The following is a 24,018-nucleotide window of genomic DNA, read 5'->3' on the forward strand; positions in this document are numbered from 1 at the left end:
CTTGTGCTGTGAAGAATAGGTTTGGGAAGCAGAGAATCGAAAAGACTGTGTTGGCGGCCATAAGGCTTCTGAGCATAAGGAAGTGGCTCAGAGGGAAATTAACCAGGGAAAAGTTTTGTGGTTTGCTCCTGACAAAGGCAACATCCTAGACAAGATTTGAAACAAAGTGTGCATGTGTGTGTGTGCCAAACCATCCTTTTGCTTCATGCTCCTTTCTTTTTTTAACACCCCCTGCCTTTTTCATTCCTCCAGCTTTCTCATTTTCTCTTGAGCATCCTGGGGAGTCTGGAGACAAATAACAGGGAATTAACTGAAACTATTAGGCACCCATGAGGTATGTGTGCAAACAACTGGCCTTTAAACTCCCTACATTCTCTAATAACTGCTGCATCACATGTTCGCATGAGTACCAATTGTGCAAGAATCACCGGCTGTGCAGGGAACAAAATATTGCTGGAGGGAAAATGTAATCAGCCTTGTCCTAAGGAATCCCATGCCACCAAATGATTGACTTGAATTGTGGCAAAGAGAATGCAGTCAACAGACACACACAAGGCAGCAGGCACAAAGGAATCTAATGATGATTCTCTCTCCACTGAACACACCATTTCTCCCAGCTCAGGAAATGCTGAAAGGACAATTTTTGTCAAGCACAAACACCCTGCTGGTGGGTAAAGGAGGACTGCAGCAGGATAGAATCTCAAGGTTATTTTGCAATCCACAGCCCATTTGGTGCTTAATTTGACAAATGTTTAAGGCTGCCCAAATGTTCATTAAGGACAACAGTTGTAAGAAGTGAGTCAGTGATATTAGACTGAACTGAAGCTGTCCTTTATTTCCACTTCCTTGCAACCACAGTCATTGTGAGGAAACACGGTTCTGTCAACACTGCAGGTAGAGTACAAAATTGTTTTAGGAAATTTTCCAGCAAAAAAATGTTTGGAAAGCCCTAGTTCCTCTTCAGTGGTTTAGAACCAACTCATATCCTTTGCACAGCTAATCCTGTAATCCCCACTTCTGCCCACACACCCAGGACCTGCTCCCCCACAACCATTCCACTCCCTGTTTCTTCCAGCCACAACATTCAGTCTTGCAGTGGTGTAGGGAAGTGAAAGTCAGCTGCAATTCATGCCTTCATCCCACACTAAAACTGTGTGCAAATGGTCTCTTATGCCCTGCCATAAATTGTGGGCAGAGAAATTGGGGGTGCTATTTTCACCTAATTTCTACAAGGCAGCAGATAATTTCTCCAGTCATTTCTCAGAAGCAGAGTTCACAATTAGCAGACCATTAGATCCAGTCGCTGACTTTGGGGTTGCGGTGCTCACATCGCTTTATTGGCCGAGGGAGCCGGCGTACGGCTTCCGGTTCATGTGGCCAGAGCAGCGCACAGAAACACTGTTTACCTTCCTGCCAGAGCGATACCTATTTATCTACTTGCACTTCGTGCTTTCGAACTGCTAGGTTGGCAGGAGCAGGGAGCGAGGAATGAGAGCTCACCCCGTCATGGGGATTCGAACCACCGACCTTCTGATCAGCAAGCCCTAGGCTCTGTGGTTTAACCCACAGCATCACCCGCATCCCTATTTCAGAAAGTAGTTTCTTATAAAAAGCTGTGAGAAGATGGCTTTCTGAGAACCCCTCCAACCAAGGAAGCACAACTGGCTTTGGAAAAGTATCAAATAAATCAGCTCCCTTGATGTTGAAGCACATACCTGAGCATGGTGTTTGCCACTATTTGAGGCAAAAACATGGAGATGAACCTATCTTTGTTTTCTCCACCTGAGCAGAAAACAATCCTTCCCAATGTCTTGCTATTTACTTGAAAGGGCAAGGGTTACATCACTTGTTAGCTGTAAGAAGCCTTTCTCTGTACTACTCTAGGTGACTGCTGAGCCCATTACTCAGTGCCTGAGAGCAGAGAGGACGGAGCAATCTCCCTGCCTTACCTGCTCATCTCTCTCCACAGGACTCTGCCACTCAGTCAGGGTCTTGACATTTTACTGACAAAAAAGAAACAAAGCTTCCCTGCCAGGTGGTCACATTCTTGTCTGCAAGAAGTCAATTGGCATCCCGCTCGTCAATATGTCTCCTACAGCAAACTGCTAAAGCCTGAGATCAAAAACAATGTGAGTTCCATGCAGTGCTCCCCCCCAAAAAAAATGCTCAAAAAGTACTCTCATTTTGACTCAAGAAAATCACCATTTCATAGCTCAAATTGAGAAAAATAAATACAGTAAATGGGCAAAAGTACAAAGATTCACTAAATGTTTAGGGTGTATGCATCCCCCCAGAAAAAAGCACTGGTTACATGAAAGAAAAACTTTTGCAGTAGCTTTCTGCTAGGCTGACCAAAATGGCAGAATTTGTCTTCTGCCCTATTTCAGAATGGTTAGAAATGGGACTATTTCCACCCTATCTATATCAAGGGTAGGGAACCTGCTGCCCCAGATGTTGTTGGATCAAAACAACTCCCATTAGCACCCAGCCACAGCTACATGGAATGAATGTACTTGCAGCATCCCATTTGCCTGGTCATGCATTTCAGTACATATGTAGAAGGGTGGGTTGCCTTCTGGATGCATCTGAGATCTCCCAGTGCTAACCCCCCCCCCCCCCACTTTCATGTAAGTGGAAGTGACATACTTCACCACAAGTCAAGCAGCACAGAGAAGAACCCAAATGTTATGAAGCATACAGTATGCATGCAAGCCTGGCACTTATTTTAGGAACTTTTGACCTTGAACATGCTCCAGAATTTGGCACTTCAAGGGGTAATGTAGTCAAGGGCAACAAAGATAAATCTCAAGTCATTTGATCATATCAAAAGGGCATTTGCGTATTCATTAGTTATTAACTTTGCTTACTTTGCTGCCTCCATCACATCCACAAACAGCCAGCCAGCAGAGTTTTTCCATGTGGTGAAGGGAACGCTGACGCCTGTCCACAGGAACAGAGTGCTGGGACTCTAAGACATCTGCTGTGACAAGTTTGCCAGAGACTTTGAGTGTGGTCACTCTTAAAGAAGTGTTACCCTCCCCGGAGTAACAACTATTGAAAAGTCACTAATACTCATTTTTTAGGTAAGGCACTTAGGAGGGTGGTGGCAGTCTAGCTGCAGGCACTTTTTGGAGAAACTCTTGTGCAATAAACCTACTTTTGCCAAATACCAGACTTTTCGCAACAAGTAAAGTGAGACGAAAATGCACTGGAAAGTGTGGGACAACAGTTGTTTTGATTCAACACTATACCTCCCCACAAGTGAATGTTCATTAAGTATCGCCAATGTCATCTAACCTGCCTGCAAACAAATCAGAATAAATGCTCAGAATGAAGGTCACCTAGAGTCACCTTCTTTTACTGTCTCTCAAGACCAAAACAAAGCTTTCCTGATCAGGCACAGGCTACTGCAGCAAAAGATGGATATCAGGGGTACTTCATAACACAGACTTCTGAGCCTTTGCCCCATGCAGTGCATACAAACAACAGTCAGCACAAGACAACCAAGAAGGCAGGGAAAGTACCGTATTTTTCGCTCCATAAGACGCACCAGACCACAAGACACACCTAGTTTTTGGAGGAGGAAAACAAGAAAAAAAATATTCTGAATCTCAGAAGCCAGAACAGCAAGAGGGATCGCTGTGCAGTGAAAGCAGCAATCCCTCTTGCTGTTCTGGCTTCTGGGATAGCTGTGCAGGCTGCATTTGCTCCATAAGACGCACACACATTTCCCCTTACTTTTTAGGATGGAAAAAGTGATTCCTATAGAGCAAAAAATACGGTAAGTGGTATATATTGGAAATTTCAGAATCACACAAGTAAAGGAGGGTGGGAAGAAAGAAGGATCATGAAAGGATCCATGAAAGGTAAAACTTTGAGTCTCATGTTGACTGTCACATCTACCCCCAAAATAAACAAGAATCTAGCAACACCTTAAAGACTAAGAAATATGTTGCAGCATAATCTTCCACGAGCAACAGCCCACTTCTGTGGGATGTATAACAAAGGCAAGAAGTATGAACCAGCGCCTACTGAAGCATGAGAAGCTCACACACCTTTCGCCTGCCTTAGAGATCCCCTGGCCTTCATTCCTCACTTGTAATCAGATTCATCACTTGTGTCAACTTCTCTCCACCTGGGAATCTAAGCCTATTCTCTTCGGCTCAAGAGATTTACCAGCAACAAGTCAGTCTGCAGGTGTTTTATGGGCGTTCCTTCCTTGTGCAGTAAATTGCCCAGCAGGAAGACTCTAGGCTTTTTGCTGTTTTAAGAAGGGAGTGATCAAGGTTGGTGTCTTTGCAAGTGTTGAGTCTGGGATGGTGTATAGGCATGCCCAAGGCCCTTGAAGATGAGAGTCATTAATCTGCAATGAGGATGTGCATATAAGAAGCAAAGGAAGGAGCTTCACCTGGGTTTCATTGAAGACCTAGAAACGCCCAGTAATGGAAGCAGCACTATATAGCAGAGCAGAGGGGGCTGCTTTCATTTTGGTATATTCACCTCTGCATAAAAAGAGAGAAACCGACAGATAGTGCAGGGTGGATGCTATCTCAGTCTAAGGCCTTTCATTCCAACCGTGACAAGAGCGGAGCAGTTCAGACAGAAGACACTAAAATGACAGTCACTTTTTTTTTTAACCTCATTAAATGAATCTACACCAGGAATCAATTCTTTTACTGGACGTGATAAAATGCATCTTGTGTTTCCCTTGGCCGGATAACGTGCTACTATGTGCCAGCTTGTCAAGTCACACCCCAGTGCCCATGGCTTGTTGAATACCCATATTGTCTGCTTTCCTAGAGGGGTTCTTGTTGAACTGTAAAGAAGTTGGTTGTGTCAGCATTTTGCATGGTACACTCCTGCTTTTCAAAGGATCACACGCCTTCAGCCAGTGTCAATCAGTGTTATCACCACAGAGGCTCACAGAACTACAGCAGCATCCATCAAGAGAGGATCGAGGGATGATTTTTATAAAGTCGCAGCACCACTCCTCCGCTACACATGGAGATGTGATTCGAAATTTCCATCCTTCAGTCTTTCCATATCATAGGGTTTTATTTTATTTGTTTACTTTCAGGCTCAAGCAGGGAGACTAAATAATGTTTTAAAAATGAAATGTCATTTATGGACTATGGGGATGAGACAGCTTGGAGCAAGGTTGGAGGCAGTGTTTCTCAAACATTTTCAGCTCTTGACCCCCCATTCTAAACTTGTTCTGCTTACCCTGAGCACAAAACCAACCATCCATCTGGAAGGGCAAGCGCGCAGTGATGCTATGCACAGCTACTCACATGCAAGCCTAATGTACTGCAAGTGTGCATATGGACCAGGTCAACAAATTATGAAGGGCTGAAGACAGAAATAAGATCAAGACAGCCCAGAGAGTGCTCATTATATGCTCTCTGAACTCATCTTCAAACCTGAACTTTCAGGCATGTCAGTGAATCAGTCATTGGTTGGAGCCACTCACTCAGTCTCCCAAGCATACCCCACCTGGGTCCACTGCTTGCAACCACTGCTACATCCTCCTCCAATGGGGAAAGTTAAAGAAGTATTCAAAAGACTATGGATTATGTTAACTGAACACATTATGTTAACTGAATATGTTAACCGAACACTGAGGTGCATCTTCACAAACCACAAATCGTATGCCTGTGCAAAGCCTTAAAATGACTTCTCCAACATCAAACAAGGTGATCTCGGCAGGGCATTTATTGACCCAATCTTGCCTAAATCTATACACATCCTCAAACCAAATCACTTGGATATTCTTCCCGGGTAATGAGTCAACAATGAGAAGCACAGACATGGTACTGACACTACAATAAAAAGTTCCCATACAGACACTGTGGGTTGGTGTAGGCTGGCTACTTCTTTCTTTCCCTTTCCTATTTTTAATTAGTGCTTTCATTATCTCTACATCCTTGCCACGCTCCAGTCCACACAGAGCTCCCAGGATCCCCAGAGTCTTGAAAAGCCTATGGCTGTTCCACTTCAGACATGCAAGATTTCAGCTTGCCATCAATCCAACCTCAGAAGGAAATAGCGGAGAGACGACCACAAGTTAAGAATGCTGCCCTTTAGTGAGAAGAGGTCCTGCTACTTGTGACAGCTAAGACTAGCCATCTTACTTTTACTCTGCGCTGCCCTTAATTATTTCTTCTTAGTGTCATGTGGCAGCAAGTGATTAAAGCAGAGGGGGTGGGATCCAAGGTATCAGGCTTCTATTCCTGGCTTGGAAAGAAAGCGAGACAGAGCAATTAAGAGAAGCAGGTCTATTGGGCTCAGTTCACAGCTCAAAGGAAAGAGCAAGTGTTTGGCTAGGAGGAGGGAAAAGTGAATGAATGAGTGATTCTCAGAGATGGGCTTACTTTGCAAAGCAAAAATTGAATCTAAACTCTAGTTCTACGCTCTGCATACATTGCCCAAGTTTGTATACAAATGCCAGATTATTTTACAGGCCTTTGCACATGTCTGCTTCAGCTAGCAATGTTAAACAAGTGCCAGTGGCTGGAGGAAAGGAGCTACTTTTGCAGTCAGAAGGACTAGAAACATGGGTTTTTTTAAAATAAAAAAACACCTAATTTTTTAAAACTAACAAATCAGGGCTGCACCCTTAGAAGTGGGAATTTCAGCATCCGGCAAAACTATTAAAGGTGCGGGATCCTGTTCTCTTTTCCATCTGGCCACCGTAATCATAACATGTTATTGTTATCTTTTATTTATTTAATGAAGCTGAAGCCACTAGCCATTAGAAAACAACACAGAATGAAATACATTACACAGTTAAAATAATTATTAAAACTTGGCATTCTGTCAAATGAAAATTTACTGTGCTGAAGAATTTAACTTGGCGTCCCCACAAAGCTATAAACTGCCACTCTGAAGAAAAACCAGCCACCTTTTCAGAAATGTAAGGAGACCTGTCCCCACACCCCTCATAAGAAGTTATCAAGTACCCATAATCATAACATAGATCTTCTCAGCACCAAAAATTCAAGCTTTCAAGGTGCAATTACACGCATGTGGATAACACACAGACCTACCTGTACATATGATCCGGAATGATGCAAAGGATAATTCTGGATGTTACATAATACAGGTAGAATAGGAAATAGAATGGGCTGGTGCTCCCTGTTCTCCCTGTGTGTTCACACAGTTCTAATTTGGCATCTTTTCTTGCAGTCAGATGTGACAAGCCACCTCCCAGAGGTTACCATTCAAGCAATGCACACATTCACAAAGTTTGTCTGTTTCCCTTTTAAGCAGAGATTGAATGGCAATCTGTCGTGGATGTTTAAGTTGAGATTTCTGCATTGTAGAGGGTTAGACTTGACGACCCTCAGCTCTACGATTCCATGAACAAATTTGTGAGATGAACCTGAACTGGTCTATTCTTGCTGCACCTTTTCAAGGTTGCTTATTCTTCTACTGGCACCCTATGCTTCAGGATCATCTCTTGGTCTATCTTGGATTACTCATAGTTTTGGAGCTCAGTCCATAGCAAGCAGAAAACATGATGGAGAAAATATTGCAATTGTTTTTAAAAGGCAGAATTATGAAGCTTATTCTGACACAAATCAGTCCCTCAACTCCTTCAGTTTCAAAAATGCCATTAAGAAAAGATTGTTTCTGGAGGCAGCAAACAGAAAGCATGCTTTATTTTTTAAAGAGGGGAAATCAATAGCAGTTCTTTTGTAGAAATATAATGCATAGCATTGTTATTTTGTTTTCATTACCCACACCAGAAACTGAAATAGCTACATAGAACAACTAAGGGGCTGTTGTGACTATCTAGGCATTAGTACCCTATCTTATAGAGCAGCTTCGGGTTCTGAGCCTGATGCTGGTGACCAGGGGCACACTGGACCAGATCCCACAGCAACAAGGTCCATAGAACCAGGGCAGACACCCTCAAAGGCACCCTTCCCATTCCAACACCATAGGGAGTGCATCAAATGGGAAATCATGGAGCAAAGGAGAAATGTGGGAAGGGGGTAGAGCCTAACAGCTGGGCTGGAGGCAGGTACCCAGTAGGCCTCAGTTCACCACCAGCCCCCGCAGAGGCAAATTGCTAATTCTCCTTGCTGCCATGCGCAAAGAGCTTCTCCTTGGGACCAGAACAGGGCAGCCACTAAAATGAATGTTAGGCTGGTCAGATGAAAAATGATAGGGCCCCAGCACCTTTAATAATTGTGCAGGGCGGTGAATTTTAGCATGAACCATCTGTTACGTAAGGAAGCGTCCCAATGGTCCAGCCTTTATTTCTCTATCAGATGACCTGGCATTTTGCCCAATGCTCCCACAAACCTGGGTGGGTGGGAGAGGAGTCCAACTTTGCCTTCCCCAGTAGTATGGGGTTAGCAGCCTCTTCTGCTTTTGCAGAAGAAAGCCAGATCTCCGGTTAAAGGCCAAAGGGTTCAATATTCCCTGGACTTTCCGCCTAGTAGTAAGAACTCAGCAGCAGGAGCTGTAATAAAAGACGGCCGTTACCCCATTTTCTTATCCTGGCTTAATGAACCAGTTTTGCAATAGGGGCAATAAATAATAGATTACTCTCAGAGGCTGGTGTAGCAGCAGTGCTGCTGCTGCAGAGCACTAGCTGCCTGAGCCTCACTACCGTGGGGCTCCAAATCTATGCTGCTTATAGCTGCTACAGAGCCACATCATACAAAGCCAGGAAACCAAACAGTTTGCCCCCCCCCCGTCAAAGGCTAAACCAAAAGCAACTGTGCATGCATCCCAGTTGTGGATTATGCCCCCTCCCTTCAAGAGGTTCACCTGGGGCCTTTGTTACAGTCTTTGCAATGCTAGGTGCAGACCTTTGTACTCTTCCAGGACCTTTAAATTTGAATGATACGTTTTATCGCATTCTGATATGGCTTTCTCTTCTAAATTCTAAATGGCTTTCTCTTTGCTATTTTCATATTCAATTTTAACATTTCTTTTAGGCTGGTCTTTTTAATGCTGTTTTGATAATGTTTTATGGGAGTCTTTGTGATGTCATCCCTATTCTATAATACCACAGCATTTCGGCATTTGTTGAAATAAGCTGAATACTGCTTAATACCACAGTTTCAAAGTGGCATACGATAGACATACAGCCCAAAAATCAGGTCCCCTCCAGACTATTGTTTTTGAGGAGGGGTGTTCTGCAATATGTCATTGACACAACAATAGTGCATTAGAGGTGGAATTATAGAACATCCATACACCATTTCACTTTTGGTTGTTTTGTGATGCTTCACTAATGCTACCCCATTATGGCCATCTAGGTGGGCACTCTTTCAGTATAGTACAACAAAAGTGGGTTGACCCCCAGAGTCACAGGATTTCAGCAGGAAGCTATGGCACATGCACAACTAGAAACGAAGCAGTATGTCCAACCCAAAACTTTTGAAGGTCCAAACAATATTAAAAGCAGGATTGTGTATAACCACCCCAATGCCACCATTATCACAAAGGATCACGAAAGAACAGTTAAAAGGAGGCCTTTTAAATTTAACCATAAGATAAGCTTCCTTAACATCTCTACTGAAATTTTAAAAATTACAAAGACTTCACAGGAAGCTCAAAAGAGGGGTGGTGTAAAGAAGGGTGCTCTTGTGTTCTTACCTTTTCTGCCACACCAAGGATCACTGCTGGAGTGCCCTTTCCCTCTGGTTACTTATTGCCAAAGGCTCTCCTCTACGTATGCTGCATGCTGTTTTACCGCACAATAGCCAGACCTGCACTGCATTCTGTTAAAAAGACAAAAAAACCAAACAGCCTGTCATAGCCAGCTCTTATTCATTTATTTCAGTTCTTTAAAAATGTTTTCTTTTTTCAAAAGTGCATAAACTGCTTTGGGGGCCTCTATGACTGTGGGCGGGTGTATTTAATTGGGTTGTGCTGATAAAGTGCCATAATAAGGCAGGCTAGTCTGGAAAAGGGTTGTGAGAAAGCTATTTCAGGGTGAAGGAAGGATTGGCAGGATTGCAAGCAGGAGTCCAGGGCAAGGAATCTAAGCATAGGACCATCCAACTTCTGCTTTAAAACCTCCAGTGAAGGAGAGTCCACAACCTCCTGAGGGAGTGCGTTCCACTGTTGAACATTATGTTTTGGATTTCAGACAAGTTCAAAGCCTTCCTCCCAAGAGATACATTTCAGGTCTAGTCAGTGATGTGGGGCAGAAAACTTTCAGTTGAAAATCTTCTGTTTCAGAAGTCTGTTGGTAACAATGAATGTACGCTAATTGCAAATGCAATATTAGGCAAGCTTAGCAGCTTCAAGATGTTTGGCTTTTTAAAATAAATACGAGTAATATAAGCATGCTAAATTGGATCACTGAAGGATCACTGCCCACCCTTTGGGGTCAGTAGACGCATATGGAATTTTGAGGAAAGTGCTCTGGGCGCCAGTCACAAAAGAAAATAGCTGCCACCTCTAAAAGAGTGTTGGGGGGGGGATAGAGGACTACAAAATGGTATAGGCATGTCCCCCCCCATCAATGGGGGGAAAGGCACCTCCATCAGCACTTGCTCACAGAAAAAAGCTCATTGCACCTCTTCCCTGTTTAGAATGGATGAAAGGGAGGGTGCCCAATTCTGGCATCTAGTGACACAATGGGAAGATTCGAGGGGGTGTGTGTTTGATGTAGAAATGGCTGAGCCATTACAAACAGGAACTGAGCAGGAAGATTGAATACGGTAGTCTCTTGAGTATTGTGGATTTCTAAGGGCATATTTCCTGAGACCTTTCAAGGGTGACTTATATACCGGTAGGTGTACTGGCTCCCACTGGAAACCCCTGCTCTAGGGGTTGCTATGATGAAACCTGAAAGTCCACATCATTGCAGAAGGTCTCATGTCTGTAAGGACTTTTTCACAAGTGGATTAAGAGACAACATAGCCCTAGGCTATAGAATAACAGGTGGCTGCCAAAACTGGTCTCCTGAGGGCACCTCCTGCCTCACCAGTCCCAGGTGCCTTTGTAGGACTTCCCAGTTAGTCCGCTGGGCGTGTGAGTGTGGTCAGAAAGGGAAGCAACCTTGACTTACCCCTTTCCATTTTCTCCAAAAAATGTTAAGTGTGTGTGTGTGTGTGCGTGTGTGTGGTGTGTGTGTGTGTGTGTGTGTGTGTGTGTGTGTGTGTATATATATATATATATATATATATATATATATATATATATATATATATGCAGGTTTTGGTGTCCTCGGGTGTCTTCCCGTGTAAAAGTTGGGGTGTCTAGGCGACGTTTCGACGAGGTCTCACTCGTCATCTTCAGGCTGGTGCTTTCGGCTTCTTGTTACTGGAACAGAGCAGGATCTCAGTGTTTGAGTTCCTATAAATACTGTTGAGGGGGTGTGGTGTATAGCCTCCAATGTTCTGGGCAGAGAGGAAGTTCCCAGGCTAGTGTGCCTTTTCTTCTTTTGTTCCTTAATTACTTGAGGGATATCCTGAGTGATTTCTTGAGTGATATCCTGAGTACCACTTAGGTGGGTCATTAGGTGTGGATTAGTTGCTAAAGTCTTTGTGTCTTGACCTCTTGAACTTTGTGAAGAGTTTTTCTGAGAAGATGGCTGTACTGCACTTAGTTGTGCTCTGGCTTGGCTTCGTGTATAGGGGCGAGCTGTGGTTTTGTGGCTTGTGTCAGCCAGATCTGTGTAGGGATTGCAGGGGGGTGCAGCATCCGGAGGTGCCTCCATGGTTTGGCTACTGGATGGTGTCTGTAATTTATCTGTGGAGAGGGTCTGGGTTTGGGTCTGGTGTGGTTGATTGGTGATGGCGTTCTGTGTGCCTCTGGATCTGGTGTCAGTTTTTGTGGGGAGGGCTAATTTCCAGATGTCTGGCAAGCGGGATGTGTCGTCACGCTTGTTCATGTTGTGAGGGTGTTTCTCTATCTCGATGGCTTCCATGATTATTCTCTTGTGGTGATGTTCCATGTTAAAGAGCAATTTGGAATCTGCAAAATTAATTTCGTGTCCTGTTTCTTTCATGTGTTGGAAAAGAGAGGAAGTTTTTTCTTCTTTTTTGACGGCATTCTTGTGTTCTGCGATACGTGCATTTATTCGTCTGTTTGTTTGTCCAATGTACGTGGCTGGGCAGACTTTGCAGGGTATTTCATAGACCCCTTGGTTTTCCAGGGTCTATGAAATACCCTGCAAAGTCTGCCCAGCCACGTACATTGGACAAACAAACAGACGAATAAATGCACGTATCGCAGAACACAAGAATGCCGTCAAAAAAGAAGAAAAAACTTCCTCTCTTTTCCAACACATGAAAGAAACAGGACACGAAATTAATTTTGCAGATTCCAAATTGCTCTTTAACATGGAACATCACCACAAGAGAATAATCATGGAAGCCATCGAGATAGAGAAACACCCTCACAACATGAACAAGCGTGACGACACATCCCGCTTGCCAGACATCTGGAAATTAGCCCTCCCCACAAAAACTGACACCAGATCCAGAGGCACACAGAACGCCATCACCAATCAACCACACCAGACCCAAACCCAGACCCTCTCCACAGATAAATTACAGACACCATCCAGTAGCCAAACCATGGAGGCACCTCCGGATGCTGCACCCCCCTGCAATCCCTACACAGATCTGGCTGACACAAGCCACAAAACCACAGCTCGCCCCTATACACGAAGCCAAGCCAGAGCACAACTAAGTGCAGTACAGCCATCTTCTCAGAAAAACTCTTCACAAAGTTCAAGAGGTCAAGACACAAAGACTTTAGCAACTAATCCACACCTAATGACCCACCTAAGTGGTACTCAGGATATCACTCAAGAAATCACTCAGGATATCCCTCAAGTAATTAAGGAACAAAAGAAGAAAAGGCACACTAGCCTGGGAACTTCCTCTCTGCCCAGAACATTGGAGGCTATACACCACACCCCCTCAACAGTATTTATAGGAACTCAAACACTGAGATCCTGCTCTGTTCCAGTAACAAGAAGCCGAAAGCACCAGCCTGAAGATGACGAGTGAGACCTCGTCGAAACGTCGCCTAGACACCCCAACTTTTACACGGGAAGACACCCGAGGACACCAAAACCTGCATTCCTGTACCCGTGAAAATCTACGAAAGCATATATATATATATATATATATGTAGAGAGAGAGAACACCAATCATGGTCCTAAATTAATAGGGAGGATCCCATCTCTTGTGTTAGACTGGAACAAACAGAAAATTTAAGGCATAAGCCAAAATGTGGCAACTATGTAATATTCTGAAGATTAACATACAATTTACATAATTTGAATATCTGCTGACATGGGTAAACTATGTAACTGCAGACTTTGGAGAATGACAGACTTCAACTACTAATTTGATTAAATTACTATGGCACATACTGCCTCTTAAATTAGGTTATCACTTTGCATTTGAATCAAAAGGAAATATATTCTGAACAAAATTTCAGCAGAATAAAATTAGAATGTTCAGTCCTTAAATTTCCCATTGTTTCGCTGTGTCCCTTTCATTCATGCATTTCACTATGAACTCATGGATATAATTTCCAAAAAAGGTAGGAGACCTGTAATTGAAGACATAGTTATTGTCATTTCTGTTAAGCATACTAAGGATTATGTGTAGAAGTTATAGAATAGGAGACATTCTCCTCCACCTCTGAGCAATTTACAATCTAAATAACTTGCTTATGTTCTCTTCCCAATTCTGAAAAAGTCATACAAAGAAATACAATGGGACTTGATTATTCAGATATTCTGTACTTTCAGATCTGGAAGTTCTGGTTTCCTTATTCTGCCAAGCAATATAAAATGACCGGTAGCAACCCAGTGGGAACTGCATTTAGAATTCAGATTCTATTTTATTTAGCAACAAAAACAAAAAAAAAACCAGTCTGATTCACAATTGACTCTACATGCCACTCAATGTCAATAAATGACTTATCATTTAAGCCTTGCTCAATCATACTCTGAACTCTGAGGGGTAGGATTGTGTCCTGTTGTTGTTTAGTCGTGTCTGACTCTTCATGACCCCATGGACCAGAGCACGCCAGGCACTCCTGTCTTCCACTGCCTCTCGCAGTTTGGTCAAACTCATGCTGGTAGCTTCAAGAACACTGTCCCACCATCTCGTCCTCTGTCGTCCACTTCTCCTTGTGCCCTCAATCTTTCCCAACATCAGGGTCTTTTCCAGAGAGTCTTCTCTTCTCATGAGGTGGCCAAAGTCTTGGAGCCTCAGCTTCACGATCTGTCCTTCCAGTGAGCACTCAGGGCTGATTTCCTTCAGAATGGATAGGTTTGATCTTCTTGCAGTCCATGGGACTCTCAAGAGTCTCCTCCAGCACCATAATTCAAAAGCATCAATTCTTCGGCAATCAGCCTTCTTTATGGTCCAGCTCTGACTTCCATACATCACTACTGGGAAAACCATAGCTTTTACTATACAGACCTTTGTTGGCAAGGTGATGTCTCTGCTTTTAAAGATGCTGTCTAGGTTTTCTCCCAATAATCAGGCGTCTTTTAATTTCGTGACTGCTGTCCCCTAACCTGATACAATTTCAGCACAATGTCTGAAAGAGCCTATATGCTTACCAAGTGTGCTTATGTAGGCTCTGTCTGCACGATAAGGACTCTGCCTATTTCAAGGGTCCCAGGTTACTCACAGGCATTCAGGTCCTTTCAGAACATGCATCATGAACATGCATCAATAACGGGATGAGCAGGCACTATCCCCAACCCCCTTCTCTGTACAAGTTCAGAGAGACAATGTCTAACAGTGTTTCCCTATAGCTGACATGTGAACTACTTCCATTGAGAAGCAGTTTATATGTAGCATTTGTTCTGCGGTGGTTATCTTGCATATGCAAATTAGAGGTCCAGGGAGGCCTGGGCCACCTCCAGCTGTTGAAGCCTCTAGCCATACTAAAAATAAAAATAACAACAATGCACAAAAACAAAATAAGGCACGCATACAGAAAAAGAGTTGCTTGTTTATATAATCAGCTGAGCCGAGAAGACACATTCATCACAGTCCAATCTTGTGTCATCAGAACAGATATAGTTTTATTAATATTTCCACACATTTCTAACTCTTCAATATGACAGAATCAATATCAGTTAACAAAACAAAATTAATTCCCTCCCACACCAAATTTGGAGCTCTAAGCTGATAATGTGTGTCGCTTTTTGATGAAATCTCTTTCCATCACTCTATTTCAAATAGTTACCTCATCAGTCTTACCCAGTAGCAGCACAGGATTTAGGGTGGTGCAGGTGGCTCTCCTGCACAGGATGCTAAGCCAAGATGTATAACAACAACAACATCATCATATATTTATACAGGTACCTACTGAGAAGATCCATTCAAAAAGCAACAGTACAAAAAGGTATTACTGTGAAAATAATAAATATTTAGGGGCATGTGCCCAATTTTGTCCTTAGTCAGGGCGCCATATTACCAAAGTTTGCGCCTGCCAGTAGCTCCTGCAACACACAGCCCACATTGTTCCAGGCAGTGGGATGCCTGGAGCATCATTTGCAATTGTCTCTGGGGAAGTTTCCATTCTTTGTTGAAAGCATGCAGTGTGGGTGGGTTTGCTCTACTTCAGCTGGGAGAATAATTGCTACAGGCTTACCGAGGGGTAGAAGGAGGTGGTGAGAAGTTATTAGAAATTAGGAGAGTTGTGCCTATTACTTTCCAGAACAAATTGGTAGGCAGCAAGGGAAATAAAAACCACAGAAAGCGAGTGAGACAGGCACCATGTTCCAACATCTCACGCACGCCTGATTGATTTGAGGCCGCACATTTGGTAAGAGCTCAGATGAAGTACCTATTTTCAAGCAAGGCTGAAAAGATCACTGCAGCAGAACAAACAGTTTCCTCAAATGAACTCCCTGAATGTTCTCATTTGCCCTCAATGGGTGGACATTCCTCAGGTTTGGTGGAGCTTGGCAAGACCCACCCTACTCTGTATTGGAGGCGAAGTATTACACGCTGCTAAAACTCTACATTCCTATAAATTCTTTTACGTGAGTCTCTGTGGTTTGATGTCTTACCAGCCCACTCTGCACTTAGCTGAACTCTTTATTTCATGCAGCACCATTAGCGATTTGAAGTGAGCTACATTTGACCTTTATACTAGGGGCCCAATCCAAAGACAGTAACAGAGCAACACAATGCATATTTAGTCAGAAGTACGTCCCACTGAATTCAAATAAAATGTGCAAAGGATAGAAGCCATACCATGCTTAAGTCCCTTTACTATAAACAGGATATAATCAACACAAGTCCTATGGTGCTCAAGGGGGCTTGACCAGCATTTCCTGGTTCAGGTGTGGAGCTTGCACAAATGGCTTGCTCCTTTGCAGGTGGGATCCAGTCACATACTGACAAGTTCAGTTTGGGCAATTAATGTGGATGTGTGGTCCATGTGCACCAATCCTGCTTCCAAACCCTGAACTTCCACCCAGCCTTCTTGCAGTAAGGGAAGTGATGAGAAAATGCACTGGGTAAAAATATATTGATATGATCCTGCAAAGCCTCTCTCTGCAAACTTTGTGCAAGCAAATCAGGATGAATAAACAGGTCGCCAGGAAGTGACCAGACAGCAATTGACATCAAATTGTCCCTGTATACAGCTGATTTGAAATTTCTGAGGAAAGTGAAGAAAAATAAATGCTTGCTTTCCAGAGTCAGTATAATTACCTTCTAGCCCTCTATATTCATTTGCAAGAACAGTACAAATCATGTAGTTCATTATAAAATGGAAGCAGCAGCCTTTTGACATTTAGCTATGCTAGGGACTCCACTGGTATCTGGAAGCAAGTTGGCAGCACAGATGCATAACTGTGAAGACAGATGTACTTGTGAACAGGGGTGGGTGGGTGGCTTTCGTTGCAGAATGAGCTTTGCTTTTATACACCTTCCCTCTTGCAAAGACAGTTGCTTTTGTACCTGCTCAGTCCTCCCTGCCCTTTCTTCCCAAACTTCAAGGAGGTAATACATTTTTGTATATGTTCATATTCAAGTATCTGTTTAAAATCTTTGTTCAAACAAAAAACAATTCAAAAATTTCTCAAAGGGGTGTGTGTGTGTGTTTGCTTTGCGAGTGACATGAGGGCTAGCCAATCACTACTGTGCAAATTTGGAAATTAGAAACAATAACTTAAGTTGCACCTGAGCCTAAACAGCGATACATATGCATTCACAGTGGGCCAAGGGAGAAAGCTACACATGTCCCTGTTTATCCTATGACTAGACTAGTCTAATTTATGTGTTGCCTTTTCACAAAATAAATTATGTTCAAAGCAGATCACAACAAAAACATGGTTTTGAAACGTGGTTTCAAAAACAATATTTCAATAAGAATATAGCTAACAGTTCAAGACATGAAAGTATTTCAGCAGCAAATTTTAGAAGAAAAGAAAAAAACACAGCATCAATGCAGTAAGTATCCATGTAGGCACATTTCAAGGCAAACACCAGAAGTGTAGGAAGCATTTTGGGTACCAGAAACAGTTGGTATCTTTCTGGGACTGAACTCAACTCTGCACATATAAGACGCAACTAATCTATATGCTGCCATGGCAACTTTGAGGCTAGTTTTAACATCTAACTAGCAAACACACACAAACACATTCTAAAACAGGGGGGTTACTATATCACAGCTGAGTTCCAGGCACCTGTCTCTTGGTCACACACCACATGAGGAAGGTCTCATTGTATTCTCCTCACATCATCATTTTCATCAATTTGATTTATTAACCACCCTTCACCATAAGGTCCCATTATTCAGTGGTATGTCTGTAGGGGAGGGCCCTTCATTTTGCAGCATATCATGCAAGGTGCTGGTACTACATCTTAAACAAGTGAACAATCCACTTCTCCAGTCCCAGGCTCTATTACTACTACTTCTGGAACAGGCCCAAGCCATTTTGCTACCTGAGGCAGGGCAAACAAGTCTCTCCCCATCTCCAGGGAAGCTGCATATCTCCCGGGAAGCTGGTCATATTATTTTGGCAGCCAAGGCAGAAAATCTGCATGTGGTTTTCTCTGGCAGTAAAAGTGAGGTTACAGGGAACCAGGCAGAGGGCCTTCTTGGTAGTGGCACCCACCCTGTGGAACGCCCTCCCATCAGATGTCAAGGAAATAAACAACTATCTGACTTTTAGAAGGCATCTGAAGGCAGCCCTGTTTAGGGAAGTTTTTAATGTCTGGTGTTTTATTGTGTTTTTAATTCTGTTGGGAGCCACCCAGAGTGGCTTGGAAAACCCAGCCAGAACGGCAGGGTATAAATTATTATTATTATTATTATTATTATTATTATTATTATTATTAAAGTACAACAATAAATTAAATAACTTAGCACTTCACTGCCGCATCAGGACACCCCAAACATCAGGACACCCCGCCTCATTTCGGATAACAGTAGGATAACAACCCTAGCTCCTTCATCCAAACAACTTTGCTTTGCAGTATCTAGTCCCTCCCTTACCAAGGCCACCCAGATGAGGCAAGGCAAGCTCAAAGTGATGAGTGAACTAAAGGCTTTTATTCCTCCAGGGCTGGATGACCCCAGAAGATCACTTCCATTCTTTCTCAAGGATAAGGCCTTGAAGGAGCAGAACTCTGACGTGGATCCTAACACTCTACCTCCTTTCTGCCAATTTATAGCCTTACTTGTAGCTTTGCTTCACAGAGAATGGAGTACTTGACTTGGTTTTCCCACAAAAGAAGTAGTGCAGATCCAACTTCTGAACATCCTGATCCAGGTCAGGTTGTCGTAGTCTAATGGGGGCAAGATGCTCCCTTTCTGTTATCATTTTTCTATAACACATGAAACAAATTGCTTCTGCAGGCTCAGTCCCAACGAAAGCTTTAGCTTCCTAATAAAGAGTAGCATACATGGCATTTTTACCAGCTTCCACAAAATACTGCATCCAAAAGTGCCAATAAAGAAAGAAAGGTACAGGATTACACAACAGCCAACAACAAAGCCCTGTGGATTCTGCAATTACGGAGTCACAGTTTTCTGCAGTTTGATAGATTTTGAACCAGCATTCATACTATCCCTGTAAAATCTGACCAGTAGCTACTAAGAATTATCATAGAATCTGGAAATATTCACAAGCTCAGAGAAACCACAGTTTCTGCCCCTGTGGCCTTCACAGTACCTCCCACACAGATACATACATCACTTCTCAGTATGCAATTCTTTGCAAATTCCCTGAGTAGGTCAGCTTTCGATGCTAAACTTACACCATTTAAATTCATTTGAAAAGCACCCTTCATAATTTGAGCAGCAGCTGTAGCTTATTCAGATATCCTTACTGCAGATCCTGTATCTACTACTTATCACCATCATCGCCAGAGCTAGGGAAATAATACTGAATTCATGGAAATCTAACTGCAATAAAAAAATAAAAACTAGCATATGAAACTGGCAACACAAAGGTGTGAATCACATGACCTCCTACTGAATATGCCTATATTCATGTTGCAGAGATAGGTCTGCATTTTGACATTTTGAGTTCTCTTTGTGACTTGGCAATTCTTACACTGCCATACTAAAGAGAAAGAGAGGGGGGTACCCCATCCAAAATCAGGTGAGTGGAGCTGAGTTGATAGTTAGGTCATGCAGTAGGGATCTAACCACATTAGAAGACTCTTGTTGAGTCTAGTGCTATCATGCACTTTTAAAATTCCTTCCATGCAGAGATGGCTGTTGCCTTGATATGTAGCAGGAGAGCACAGAAAAGTTCCCTTTCCTGACACCCTAAAGAACACTAGGGATACAACACAGAATCACTATCATACTTACACATAAGACAGGGAAGAGCAAGTGAATAATGTGCCCAAAGCCACACACAGAAAAAGTGTGTATATGAGTCACCTGCCCATCAGTGAAACCTACTCATATTCTTTGTTGGACCTGATGCTTTTGGGCAGAACAAGAAGGGCAGCAAAACCTTGCTGTGCTTCTTTCTCATAATTGATTGAATCTACCTCATGCGGTGTTCTGTCATCTCCCCAGCCTCCCAAAGTTCACCCTTTTTTCTCCCTCTCATTCTTTTGAAAGTGTTGCTAATTTCTCAAGGACACCAGAATCAGAGTTACTTGCATGCAGAGAAAACTTCAACCTGTGTGGGAGACTGAACGGCTGCCTCAGAACAAGAGATCGGAGAGTTTCAAAGAGGAAGAAGAGTGGGTGAGTGAAGTAGACTAAGCATGGGAACAAGATCTGAATACATTTGAGGTGCGGAAGAATACAAATTTTAATTTACTCTGTTTCTCTTACAGGTTCTCAGCACTGTTCCGTTTGTGGGGAGGGGTGGCTTATGTTTTGTGACGTTTCTGCAAATTTATCCATCAGCTACACAGTTCCTTCCATGGGACGTTGATGTGGCTCAAGTTGACTCTCTGAACTGATGGGAGTGGGGAGGGCACATTCTCAGATCAGCTTAGGTTAAATCACTGTTTTATAATAATGGACTACCCAGTAAGATGTAATAAATGGCTATTTGGAAAAGGGCCTTTTCAGTGGTGGCACCCCCGTTTTGGAATACTCTCCTCCAAAAAGCCTTGCTCGACATCTGCTCAAATACCTTTCTGGCATCAGATGAATATATTTTTGAACGATTTTACTGGGATTAGTTTTATGCTGCATTTACAAAAATGCTATTGTTTGCAGATGATTTTAATATATTAGTTATTTAATTATGCTATACTAATTTTAGCATAAGCCACTCTGATATTTTAAGGGCAAAGTATACATCTAAACAAGAAATATGCAAACCATTGAACAGTTAGAAAAATAATTTGTGTGTGCTGGATACACCATTATAGGGCAGAAACCTGCCCCATTAACTGGCATATGTGTGGTACTCTTCAGGTGTTTTGAACTGCCATGAAGGTGTCATAAGGCTGACGGGAGCACCAGCTATCAACACCTTCCTACTAAGCGCTTACCTATTATGCGAAGGTACAGTGTTTTCACAGAAATCAGGGTAGAGTCTGGGTTATTGGTTGCATCAAATGCCTGAAAGTCACTTTAGAAGCATCCAGCCTCCAGATTATAGAGCAACATTAGCATCTGTGGGTACCTCTAGGGCCCCCTGAGTGTGCATTACTGGGAAGCACATCATTCTACTATGTACTTAGAATCATAGAATTGCAGAGCTGAAAGGAACCCAGCCCAACCCCCTGCGGTGTAGGAATATTCAGGCGGCCTATATGGTGATCGAACCCATGACCTTGGCATTACCAGCACCATACTCTACCTAATTGAGTAGGCACATAAATCACCTACAGATCAGTAATAGGCATTGCCTCAGTGGCAAGAAGTAGAAGTCACTCTCCTCTTGTGTTAAAAAAAGCCTCTGGGAGCAATCATGCAACATGCAATTAGCTATATCCCCACATAGGGTGGCAACAAAGATGCCATTAGCTCATTACCATAACACTACTAATTGTATAAATTAATCATTCATAATAGGAGGCTAGGATGGATTAAGAGCTTAAAACAGAAGGCGGGCTGCTGGGGTGGTTCATTTCCCAATGGCCTGTTCTCAATCTCTAACAGAAAACACTTTGAGGGAATCTCCTTTCCTGCAGGAAGGCAAGGGGAGCTTAACATTTAGAAAGAGCTCTTTCACTGTGTTGCACTGGCTTTCTTTCCACCTCAGCATAATTCCCCGTGCTGGGTCCCAATTTGAGGCGGCGGGGGGGGGGGGGGGAGCAGCCACATTGCTTGCACAGCCCAATGCCTTTAAAGTGTCACAAAGTAACCACAGCTCTTTAGAAACTGTGCAACAACAAAGCCCATGGACAGAAAATTCTCACTGCAGCACAGAAAAGTGCTGCTATTGTTCCTGCCCAGGGGCCCAAGGAGATTTATTGATACGCAGGGAGGGAGGTCCAGATACGAGTCAGGAGAGGAATTAAGGTAGAAATTTGCTGGGCTGGGGTATTTATTTTCATGCTAGGGATAATACTGCTTGCAAATGGGGGTGCTCTTCTTTCTCTAAAGAGAAACTCCTTTTTCATAAGAGCAACAGATTTCTTCTTTCAAAAGCTCAAAAGCATTTCCCCTTCAAAGTGCACACAAAACACACGACTACCTTCAGAGTGCACATGTGTGGGTTTGCCCTCAGAGCTGGAGGGATCTCTTCAAACTCAACTTTCCAGGCTTCCAGCCTTACATTTGCTGGGCCTTTGCTTCCCCCTTGACCGAAAAGCCCAGGATTAAGGCAGCTTCTGCAGTTTTCATCTAAGGCTGGCAAGTTTTTGTCCTGCTGTCATCGCCTCCTTTATGTAAGTACTTGAGGTCTTGATTTTATTTGCATCCAAAGCAGCCTAGAGGAGGTAGGCAACCTAAGGCCCGGGGGCCAGATGCGGCCCAATCGCCTTCTCAATCCGGCCTATGGACGGTCTGTTTTTACATGAGTAGAATGTGTGCTTTTATTTAAAATGCATCTCTTAGTTATTTGTGGGGTATAGGAATTCATCCATGCCCCCCACCTCTTGCACTCCATTCCTAATAACAGCTGTGGTATCCCTTTGGGCTCTGTGCTCAGTGCAACCAAACTGATTGTGCTCCCCTAAATCTGCTACTGGCTGCAGTTCCAAAACATCTGGGGACTCAAGGTTGAAGAACACTGCATTACAGTATTCTGAGTACAGGCAACAACTGTTTTGCATACGTTCAAAGCATGTGCGGTTGTGCATGTGTGCATCACCACAACCCAGAAGTGGCTAGAAAAGGGGGTGAGGCAGAGGTCGTAACGGGGCAGGGCAGGCATACACATGCTCTGCCAGTGTGTGCAGGTGTCAGGAACACAACCCCCACTCAAAACATTCATTGCCTGTGAAAGAGTTTCAGGAGAATGTGCAATCTACTTTTATTATTGTAAAGAACACTGCTGATGACATGAGCCTGATGTTCTAAAATCATTAAATCATCAATGCATTATAGCCACATAAGTATGTGCTACACTGTTGAATTGGTTTAATTATAGATTTAATCATAGAATTGTAGAAAAGGACCCTAAGGGTCATCTAGTCCAACCCCCTGCAATGCAGCTGGGGATTGAACCTGCAAACATGGCATTATCAGCACCATGCTCTAACCAACTGAGCAATCCAGGTGGTGTATGACTGTATATACTCAGAGTATAACCTACTACAATGCAGAAAGGGAAATCAGGCCTTTTGGTTGGGTCTGTTTGCCATGCAACTTATTAATGAGGAACAAATGATTCTGCAGTGCATTTTCAGTTCATGCTGGGTGCTGCTCACCATACCAGAATCTGTGTGGGAGCACATATTCCTGGGTTGGGTGTTTGGGTAACATCACTGACTTTGGAGGATATATCAGACTGCCTCCATAGCAACACGGATGCTTCAAGTTCAGACTGAGATTCAAGAATTTACACACCAGCAGAGAAGCAATCCCAAGTATTTAATACACAATTATGCATATTCACCATTTTCATCCGGGTGCAGCATTCATGATTAGGAACAAACTTCTTAGTGGAAAAATAAAACAGGAACTTTATCTTGTTTGATAACTGAGAACTAGAAGGTTTTGTGACAGAGATGGAAGTAGATATATGAGGAAAGGAAAGCAGACTGGGACATGGGAACTCACTCTGACACACAGACATCGTTTTTAGACCTATATGACAGCTTTGTAAATTAAAGCTTCTAAACTGGTATTTGCTATCATGTCTAAAGGTGTCTAATCAGGAAAAAAGATAAATGCACTGAGAAATGTAGAGATGAAACTCAGGGATACAAACTGCCTCCAATCAGACAGGAGCACCAAGCATCCACCTTTGATGCTTTCAGACAAAGCTTGAACAAATAACACTTTTGCCAAGGGAAGTAGTGGTTAGAGTCACACTTTCATGAGTTCAACCATGGTTTGGTGACACTTGATTTCTGGTGCACTGTACTTTCCTTTCCCTTATGGCCTCCCCCCTGCCCCTTCTCAAAATTCACGGATGACCAATTCACGGCTTCACACATAAACACTAGTTTCCACCAC

The 24,018-nt window shown here is 43.1% G+C and overlaps 1 protein-coding gene across 2 annotated transcripts in view; it reads right to left on the bottom strand.

The window, feature by feature from the left end:
- The window catches only part of CDK18 (cyclin dependent kinase 18), an 89,422-nt gene that overhangs the window by 52,897 nt on the left and 12,507 nt on the right, over positions 1 to 24,018 (bottom strand). For both annotated transcript variants that reach the window (XM_081916413.1, XM_081916412.1), the window contains exon 2: positions 9,616 to 9,740. The gene's annotated coding sequence lies outside the window, so the exon portion shown is untranslated. The remainder of the gene's footprint in view (positions 1 to 9,615; positions 9,741 to 24,018) is intronic.

The sequence above is a fragment of the Podarcis melisellensis genome (assembly GCF_964234715.1).
Source record: "Podarcis melisellensis genome assembly, chromosome: 6".
Taxonomy (NCBI): domain Eukaryota; kingdom Metazoa; phylum Chordata; class Lepidosauria; order Squamata; family Lacertidae; genus Podarcis; species Podarcis melisellensis.